Source organism: Engystomops pustulosus, unplaced genomic scaffold (assembly GCF_040894005.1).
Source record: "Engystomops pustulosus unplaced genomic scaffold, aEngPut4.maternal MAT_SCAFFOLD_817, whole genome shotgun sequence".
In the NCBI taxonomy this organism is placed as follows: Eukaryota; Metazoa; Chordata; class Amphibia; order Anura; family Leptodactylidae; genus Engystomops; species Engystomops pustulosus.
This window is the reverse complement of record NW_027285696.1, coordinates 19,922-30,387: the sequence shown is the minus strand read 5'-3', so window position 1 is coordinate 30,387 and position 10,466 is coordinate 19,922. Positions and strand designations below refer to the sequence as shown.

General features: G+C 39.2%; 1 long non-coding RNA gene across 1 annotated transcript; it reads left to right on the top strand.

The window, feature by feature from the left end:
- The first annotated feature begins 8,844 nt into the window (after positions 1–8,844).
- On the top strand, positions 8,845–9,977 carry LOC140112532 (uncharacterized). The gene is made up of 3 exons (XR_011852690.1): positions 8,845–8,932; positions 9,411–9,607; positions 9,839–9,977. It is a non-coding gene; the product is annotated as an uncharacterized lncRNA (long non-coding RNA).
- Positions 9,978–10,466: the final 489 nt, after the last annotated feature.

Below are 10,466 nucleotides of genomic sequence, written 5' to 3'. Positions count from 1 at the left end.
TCATTGGTGAAAGCAAACAAGTCCTGACAATCTGGGTTAAGAGGAACAGAGAAAAAAGTGTTAGCTAGGTCAATCACTGTTAAACTCACTGAAGTTCCTGGGATTTGTGCTAACAAAGTGTGAGAGTTTGGAACAATAGAAGTGATTGTTTCGGTAACTGCATTAACCAGATGGATATCATGTACCATCCGATATGTCTCAGGTTGTCCCTTAGCGGTTTTATTTACCAGGAAAAGAGGAGTGTTGACTACAGATGATGTTTTCTTTATGGCTCCTGCTGATAATAAGTCTTTTCTGTTTCACACACACTGAGGTTTTTCCCCTGCAATCAGAGTGACCATCATGGGATTGACTGGCCTGTTTTGGTTGCTTTTAGGTTTGTCAGGGCTGGGAGTCTGTGGACCCTCTGGACCACCACAGGAGATGGTACCAGCCGACACCTGGGACCGGTGTCTAAGTGGCACCCAATCTTCACCAGAGACCACCGCAAAGCGGGATGGACTTGGTGCGGCGGGATAGCACCAGGTCGTTCCACAGGTGCGACAAGCCCGCGGTGGCTGCCAAGGTAGTGATGCAGGAGACAGTCTGTACCCGGGGTGACGGCAGGAGAATAGCACAGGAAGGCACACTATGACTCACGTCAGGAATCGCAGGAACTGGCACACGGATCAGGAACACAGGAACGGACGGGCACACAGGAACGCAGGATTCACAGGAACGGACTGGCACACAGGAACGCAGGATACACAGGAACGGACTGGCACACAGGAGCGCAGGATACACAGGAATGGACTGGCACACAGGAACGCAGGATACACGGGAACGGACTGGCACACAGGAACGCAGGATATAGAGGAACGGACTGGCACACAAGCATGCAGGATACACAGGGGAGCTTTCTCTTCAGGGAAGGCATGAAGATCTGGCAAGGGTCACAAAAAGGGGCAGGAATTTATATCAGGGCAGCACCAATAATCAAAGTGCTTGCCCTTTAAATCTCAGCGAGCTGGCACGCGCGCCAAGCCGCGGGAGAAGTGGGGAACGCCGCTGGAGCCAGAGGAGGTAAGAAGCATCGGGCTCCGGGGATACACTGAGAGACACAGATGCGCCTGCGATCCGAGACAGGGATCACGGGAGCACCTGTAACAAGGTTCAGGTCTACGTTGTGTGCAAGTCTTATGAATTCATTTGGCTCAATCGCCCGAATCGTGCTGTTGGTAGCCCATTTTATTTGACAGATTAACTAGGAAATCATAATATGCCATTGGAGAGCAGAGGGGGTTGGGGGCTCTCTGAACATGCTGCAATAACTCTTTAGATTTTCAGGGTTTTATTTGCATGCATGTATCCTGTTACTGGCAGTTTTTAACCTATTGCTGGTTTGGCTTCAGTAACTATCTCATTAGTGTCCGGGTTACATACTTTGCCGGTTCCGGGAATGCCTGGTTCATATGACTTAACCACAACAGGTTGAGAGACTACTGGGCATACGTCAAACCAGTCAGGATTTTGATCTGAGATGCAGTCCTGAAGGACGAACACGAGATCGTTGCTTAGTCTGATTACTGTCTGTGTCTGGGGCAGTCGCAGTCACCAGTCTACCCCATCTTTCTACAGTCAATTTTCTTGCTACCTGCAACCAACCTTCTGCTTGGCTATGTCACTTTATATCCTGAAGCCATCCTCCATGAGTACGGAGGGTGTCTTTCCATTTTTACACATTCAATGGATCCTCCGTCATTTTTAACTTCCTCAGAACCCTCTGACATCCTTTTACCCACTTTTTTCCTTTTCTCTGGGCAACTAATTCTTCTGCTTCAACGGGTCTTTCCTCTTTATGGCTCTTACTATGCTGCGTTCCCATTATTTTCCTTTCCTTATTTGTGGGGTTTCTAATTGCTCCTTTTCAGTCGACCCAGGCACGTTACGATCGCCTTCCTCTGTTCACTCCTCCTGCAGTGACCATCACTGATTACTTCAATTAAACAGAGGTGGTAGAGACCGCACAACCTGGCATACACCTGGCCACGGTTTGTCTAAGCAAATTTCCTAACCTTATGAGATCCTACACAACATCCACAGTACAAAACACAACAGGACCAAGAGAACTGCTACCTCTATCGTGTAACCCCTCTTCATCAGAATAAGGGACAAATATAGACAAAAAGGAACCAAACAAGACAAAACAACGGACTTAGTCCTGTAAGACCAACAGTAGTGAGGGCAGAACGAAATTAGGACACTTTCTCACAGACAAAACCAGAAACCACAGAGGCAACAAGTTCAGGATGTGTTCCTATCCTGCAGTGCACTTGTCAGTTCCTTCGGTCGTGTCACCAGTTGTCAAGGTGGCAGTGTCCAGCCTGTGCCCACCCAAGAACACCAGATGTAAGGTTTGATAGAGACACACGCAATGGTATCTTGAAAGACTTCTGCTTTATTGTCTGACAGTATACTTCTTATAGTTAATACATGTGGTCAAGAACGGGGAACCAGTTAATCTTAGACATTATAGAGTAAAAGTGGTTACGGTACATCTTGTAACTATTGGCAAATAGTCCAGGCATCCATATTATTGCCTACATTACATTATTTGTTCTTTTATTATGCTGATTATGGTAAGTTAAGCTACTTCCGCAATCATATGTAGGGAAGCTAAATCTGAAGCAGACAAAATGGCTGTAAAGCAAATAAGATAAACTGGAAGATGGCAAGAGAAAGATTGGTGGATTAGAAATGATGATTGACTTTCACAAAATAAATGTTTTCTATCAAGTATTTATTTGAATCCTTTTTTTTTTTTAGAATGAACCCCTTAGTGATGCAGCCTGAAAAGGCTCTAGTGAACGGGTATTTTTAGCTAATTTTTGCATGCAGCGGTTTACGGGCCATAACATTTGTGTGTTACCTTAAAGATTTTTGCGGTGTTTTAACACATAGAATTAGTTAAAATGTTTATGTAATAAAAGTTTAAACTTTTTTTTACATTTTATTTGGGGTTATAGTACATATATTTTCACATTTTCAAATTAACTCAAAATGAACATTATTAATGAATTCTCTATTTTTTTTGGTTGTTTTGATATATAATATGTATAGTCTTGGGCAAAAGGGGCGATTATGGCAATGTTTTTTGTATTGTAGCGGGGTATTTTCTTTTAATTTTACAGGGAAATGTAAATGTATTTTTATTTAATAATTTTTATATGTCTGATTAGACCCAGCGGCTATGATTAACCCCTTTAGACCCAGCGACTCACGCTACTTCAGACCATATACACAGATTAACCATAAACACACAAACATACGTACCGTACTATATATAGACATACAGTATATAAACCATATACAGTATATACAGACAATTTCCTTTCATTTGCACACACACACACAGCATAAATACACACTTATACAACATATACAGATCACAAATACACATATACAGAATATGTACAGCATATGTACACATACATACAGTACCATATACAGACATATAACATATATACAAATCAGAGGTGTAACTAGGAGAGGCTGGGTCCCATAGCAAAGTTCAGAATTGGGCTTACCTTCCTGTTTAAAAAAACATATATAAACATATTTCTACATATTGTATACATTTATACACTCATGCATACATCGTATGCACATTATATATAGACACATATACTATATATACATATAATTACATATACAGCATATACACTCATTATATATACAAATACATACAATACAAACACACCATATACACATACAGCATATGCACACATATTGCATATATACACATACATACCTATATGTACATACATTTACAGTGTATACACACATATACATCGTATACCATGTACACACATACAGCATATTCATGCATACAGAATATTAACGCATACAACATATACACAGCATAAACACACATACATTATATACACCGTGCACACACATACAGCATATACACAAATATAATTGTATAATCACACATACAGAAGATACATACATATAACAAAACACATACAGCATATTCCACCATGTATACACATACAGCATATTCATGCATACAGGATATTCACGCATACAGCATGTACACAGCATATACACACACACATATATACATTATATACACCATGCACAACACATACAACGTATACACACATATAATCATATAAACACACATACAGAAGATACATACATATACAGCATATATCCACACAGATAATACACACTGTCAGACAGTTTTCTTATTCCACTGGTTATCAGAGGCCACAGATATGAATTCATCCAGCACAGTAACTGCAGACCATAATGGGGGAAGTAGACGGTAGGAAGTAGAGATGAGAGATTCCTAGTTCCGTTGTTCTGCTCTATCCGTCCTCTCCCAAAGTTTTCTAATCTTTGCTGCCATCTCAGGTGTGTATACATATTACATATTAAGCTATACTATATGCATCATAATATTTACTTATGGTACACATGCTCCATTCTTTAATGTGGCAGGTTAGATGGCCGTGCCTCTTTACACTAAAGACCACATAGAAAGTGCTATGGCTGCTCCCCTGTAGTTATACCTCTTTCCATGTTTACTCCCTACCTTGTATCTTTTGCATGTATTCTTGTATGTGATGTTTTAAACCAACTCTAGGTATTACTTGCTTTGTTATTTTCTTCTTATTTTAGTTCAATGATTGCACAAACTGACTCAGATTATTGAATGAGATAAGGTTCTAAATTATGTAAATAGTGCATGATCAGTATATAATTTCACACAATTTTTTAAGGATATCCTTAAATAAATGTATTCATTTACTGTAATGAGAGGCAGTGGCAGATTTTCTGAGACCTAGCTAACCTCTCTATTATCATCCCTTTACTGACATTTATTTCTGCTACTTACTCTCTGAAATATCAATTTACAACTCACATTAAAATATGTAGTGTGGAGGAAGGGCATAGTAGAAAGTGCTTTATTTACATAAATAATTCACTTTTACTGTACTTCTGTCTTCCAATATGCATTATACATTTTATATGCAATATACATTTTATAGTAATCTCAGAATTATTTGTACAATATGTATTGGAGATATTATAGCCAATAGCTACCATCTTTCTGCTCAAGAAAATTGATAATTGGACAAGGAGGGAACATTGCCAAAAGACAGTCATATAGCCAAAAGTATTGTCACTCCTAATGTACACACATGATCGCTTGACCTGAAAAGCCAACTAAAACTTTATGTTTGCTTTAATATAATGTAGCTTAACCCATCCATTTTGATATTACTAACATGGTTGTGTAAGAATAGGATTGTTTATTCGGCACTTGTATGCAGAAGATTTGGGGGTAGGCACTACAAAATAAGATGATAATTTGTACCCACACATCAAAGAGTAATCGAGTACCAAAAAAATTATGTAGGTTGACTAAAGATGATCACACCATCACATAAATACACACCAAGACACAAACATGAAATAAAGGTCATACACATACATAGAAAGGTGTAGTATGACCCATAACCACAGCAAACCCAATCCCCAATGAGATAATATGATATTGTAACAAACTAGCAAAAAGTCAGCTAGGGTCAATAAACCAATGATACTCGTAGATACAGAAAATTGAATAACAATCTGAAATAAGACTACATAGCTATACAATACCAAACCAGAATGTAAAGTGGACATTTAATGGACAAGTGGACATGAGATAAACTTGAAACCCTCTCTTATATCATTATTAATATGACTTCATCAGGGGTTTGCAAAAGTATGGTGTGTCGTGGTTTCCTACAGGTGATCCACATACTTATACTTCCAGATGTCATTTCCATGTGTCAACATATATTGTACAGTACCTCAAAAGCAACATAACATGCATAACAGTACATAACATCATGGAACATAACAAGCGGATATGGAAAGCCAGACTTTTAATGATGATAACACTATAGTGTTATCATCATCTTTGCCAAAGTGCACAATAAGCGCATAAACTCAGGCATAGAAAGAATATGACACATGAACTGAAAAATTACTATACAGCGCACAATTTTGCAATTGAAACATTATTATAAAAATTATAATATACAAAAAGCATAAAAAGTAGTTGTGGTATACTTCGTAGTATACTGCATTTTCTCCCCTACTATTTATTCTTGTATAATGGAATCTCCTATGATTCCTTTGGTCGATTGGAACCCAGTTGCAGCTCTCACTCTTAAACTCGCCTTGTCTCACCTTCACCCTCATCTTGTTCATTTACCCATAATCATATCCTTTTCAGATGTATACATTGCCATTCATTTTCCATGCTGATAAGGTCTGACCTCTTAACCCCCATCGGAAAATAAAGAGAACTTGTCACCAGCAAGGCCCTCCACGTACCTCACCAGTACCTTTTAGATGTCTTTATATATGTCCCATATGACTTTTTCCGCCTGCTCCGACTCTTCACCGAAAAGGGCGTGGCTTTGGCAGAGTGGAAACTCAGACACAATTAATATGTGTCGCTGCCATTTTTGGGCGCTGTAAACTGGCGGAAAGTAGACCAAAAGAAATTTGTTCTAGCAGGGACACAAAACTGTGCTATTGCACTCACACTAGGAGGTTTGCTGCTTTGGTACAGATTTTGCTCCCAGTGACAGAAAATGGTCTCGGCGCCAGAAATGTATGTGCACAGCTCCACAATATTAAATGTGTATCTTCTTTCTGAGAGTAGGTTGGTAACAAAGCCAATGCAGACATGCAGTCCCCCAGAGGCTTTGTGTGACTCAGCCCTGCTACATCATTAAACACTCCCTCATGAAGGATAGGATTGAGAGTGACACTGGATGTGAAGAGAAAACAACATTCCTCCTCTCTCTTTCCTAAGAAATTCTCTTCAGCTGGGTTAGCAGTGTTAATCTTATTGAGGAGGGCGGGGTAGTTTGACAATATACAACAGCTCCCTGCCTTCATGACTGGAACAGAGGACAACAATAAAGTCGTTTTTAGAAGAATGGTGGCTCTATTCCCTTGAATAGAGGCATCATTGGAAAATGTGTAAAGACATCTAAAAGGTGTTCTGTGTATTTTATAGGGGGAGGTCCCTGATGATAGGTTATCTCTAGACTTTTAATATTCCACCAAAAAAAGTAAAAAAACAGACAGATAAACATTATGTTTTAGTAGTGAAGAATATGGCTTTTAATGTGCTAATAGCACTTCTTAGTAAGTTTGCCTCACTATTAACATAGCATAAAGCTGGTATGTTAAACTTTGGGCATGTTATGTGGCTTTCAAGAGGTTTCCTATTGTATCTGTCAAATTTATAGCATACTTTTACCATTTTGAATGGCATTTGCTCTTACCTTTTTATGAGAAAAGTAGGCTTGATCTGATTGGGTACATTTGTAACATGTGCCTTAAATTAAGGTATTGCACCTTTTTGTTAAATTACACAAGACAACCACCAAAGTCCTTAAAGCTGAGTGTATTTATGTATGTCTTTATGTATTTATGAGACAAAAATTTTGAGACAAAATTTTCACCCCACACTTTCCAAAATACAGATATGAGCCACCATATATAGGAGCTATTGTCTGCTGCTTTTGTGACAGTTGGAAGCTGAGACGTAATTGGTTGCTATTCTGCCACAGGTCATTAATATGAGCTCTAACTGATAGGTTACTATAGGCAATGAGTAAAAGTCGCTTATGTGTGAGTTAATATGGATATAGGCAGGTAGATTGAGTGACCGAGAAACAGGCAGAGAGACAGGGAGCGTGTGAGTGACAGAGAGACAGACAGGGAGCGTGTGAGTGACAGAGAGACAGACAGGGAGTGTGTGAGTGACAGAGAGACAGACAGGGAGTGTGTGAGTGACAGAGACACAGACAGGGAGTGTGTGAGTGACAGAGACAGACAGGGAGTGTGTGAGTGACAAAGAGACAGACAGGGAGTGTGTGAGTGACAAAGACAAGCAGGGAGTGTGAATGAGAGACAGGCAAGGAGAGTAACAGAGACAAGCAGGGAGAGTGAGTGAGTGAGAGACAGGGATAGTGCAGGGATAGTGTGTGAGTGACAGGGATAGATGCCTAGACAGAAAGATATATATCAGTGATGGCGAACCTTTTAGAGGCCGAGTGCCCAAACTACAACAAAGACCCGCTTATTTATCGCAAAGCGCCAACACAAAAATTTAATTTGTGATTTATACTCCCTTCTCTGTCACAGTTTTCATTGATACCAGCACCCTGAGGACACCAATAAAGCAGAAAATAGTCCCTGGTAGAGCTGTCACTTTAAAATAGCTCTGTGCACAGCAAGTCCTGGGCTGTCTGGGACTGCAGGAAGATACCTGGAGTCATCTCTGGTGATGGCCTGAGTGCCCACAGAAAGGGCTCTGAGTGCCACCTCTGGCACCAATGCCATAGGTTAGCCATCAGTGATATATATTATATATTTTTTTTCATTTTGTTAACTAATTCTATTTTGTTATAGCTAAGAGCAGTTATTTACTATCCCGGGCACCGCCGGGAGCTAGTTCTAAATAAAAGTTGAATAATAAGGTTTAACCACTGTTGGAGATGGTAACTTGGCAGTTATTAACGCTTTATATTTTGATGTTCTCGAAAAATCGTTTGGTCTCGGGATCCAACCCTTTTGGCTAAAGTAAGTTAAAAAAAAGCTGTGCACCACTTTTTTAAAATGCAATTCGGAATTTGTTGTAAGAGTGTGGACGTTTCAGCCCCCTGGGCCTTTGTCAAACACAATGAGGATGTTGGGTGCTGTATGTATTGTGCATATAGCATGCTGAAATATGTCTCTTTATATTTTGAGTTTATTCTTATTTAGTAACCCATTGCTTTTTTTACTTTACTTGCAGCCCTTACATTATTGGAACTACTAATCAGCCAGTAAAAATGAGTCCAAACCATGGTCTTCACATAAGCTTCAGGTAATTATTCTGGAACTTGATAAGGTAATAAGTATGCACTGAAGAACACTTCATGTATTTTATTATTCATTTTTATGTTCATTCCTTATGTGACCACCAATACCAATTAAATAACACATATAAAACTTGGTATCTTCAGAAACAAACTTACCTGCATAATAATGTTTTTATGTTGAACAGTGAAAGTTAAAAATTTCAAATGCGTTGGAATTAAATATTTCCCCAATTTACTCAACACAGGTTCATAAAAGTTCATCAATAAATGCTATGTACTTCAAAATGGGGCGATCAAAAGAAGCCCTCACACGTCTGACCGAAAATGTAGGAAGTTATGGATTTTAAATGATGATGGTGAAAATAAAGACAAATAATACATAGATGTCTTGTCCCAAAATAGGCTAGTCAGTAAGGTGTTAAACATTAAATTACTGTAAAAAATGGGATATAATAGAAACCAACAATATTTTGTCTTTTACAGGATGCTGACTTTCTCTAACAATGTGGAACCAGCAAATGGTTTCTTAGGTCGATATTTACGTCGAAAGCTGCTAGAATCGCAGGGCAGCATTGGAACTGGACATGGAGAACTACTTAAGGTTCTTGACTGGGTGCCACGGTTGTGGTACCATTTGCACACCTTCCTGGAGAAACACAGTACTCCAGACTTCCTCATAGGTATACAAAACAACATTACTTTTATATTGTGTTGGTAGTTTAGCAACACAATTTTTTCAGTTACTTGTCATTAAGTCTTCCTCCTTTCCCTCGACTTATACTTATAACTTTACCGACAACCTAAGATGATTGGTATTTTTAATACATAAAGTTAAATAAATTAACTTTTGTGGATTTTACTATGGATTGCAGGTCTCCCATAAACAGGTTTCTTGTTTTTTCTTTATATAGGTCCCTGCTTTTTCTTATCCTGTCCTATTGGAATGGAGGATTTCCGTGTATGGTTTATTGATTTGTGGAACAACTCTATTATACCATACCTTTCAGAAGGAGCCAAGGATGGACTAAAGGCAAGCATGCTATTAAAATCTTGGGAAATGGGGTTTCTTGCCTTGATGGTCTCTTACTTTCCTTCTTGTTTATAGAAAAGGAAAAGCATGCAATTTTCTATTAATTTACCCTTGCCCACTGAGTAGTATATTGTAGCCCATTCAAACAACTTGCCAAAAGCATATATGGGATAAATACATATAATGAAACATGCCATCAAGATCCTCAAATGTCTCCTTACCACTTGCCACCTACTGGGATCTGAAGCCAGGAGATTGGTTTTGGATTTCCTGATCCACCAGAACCTCTTCTATACCACAAGGGGCCTAAATATCCTGCATGTGGGATCATATAAGAGCCCTACCTCCATCTACATCCTCATCCTTTAGGTGTAAGTGATCCCCTCCAGCTTTCCAACAAGTCTAGGCTCCGGATGTGAGGGGCTTTATTCAAATTTTGCCCTGGACTGCAGAGGCCCTTTTCCTGGTGACTCTTCCACCTCAGTTCATCAGAGAGAATCTTCTCTCCC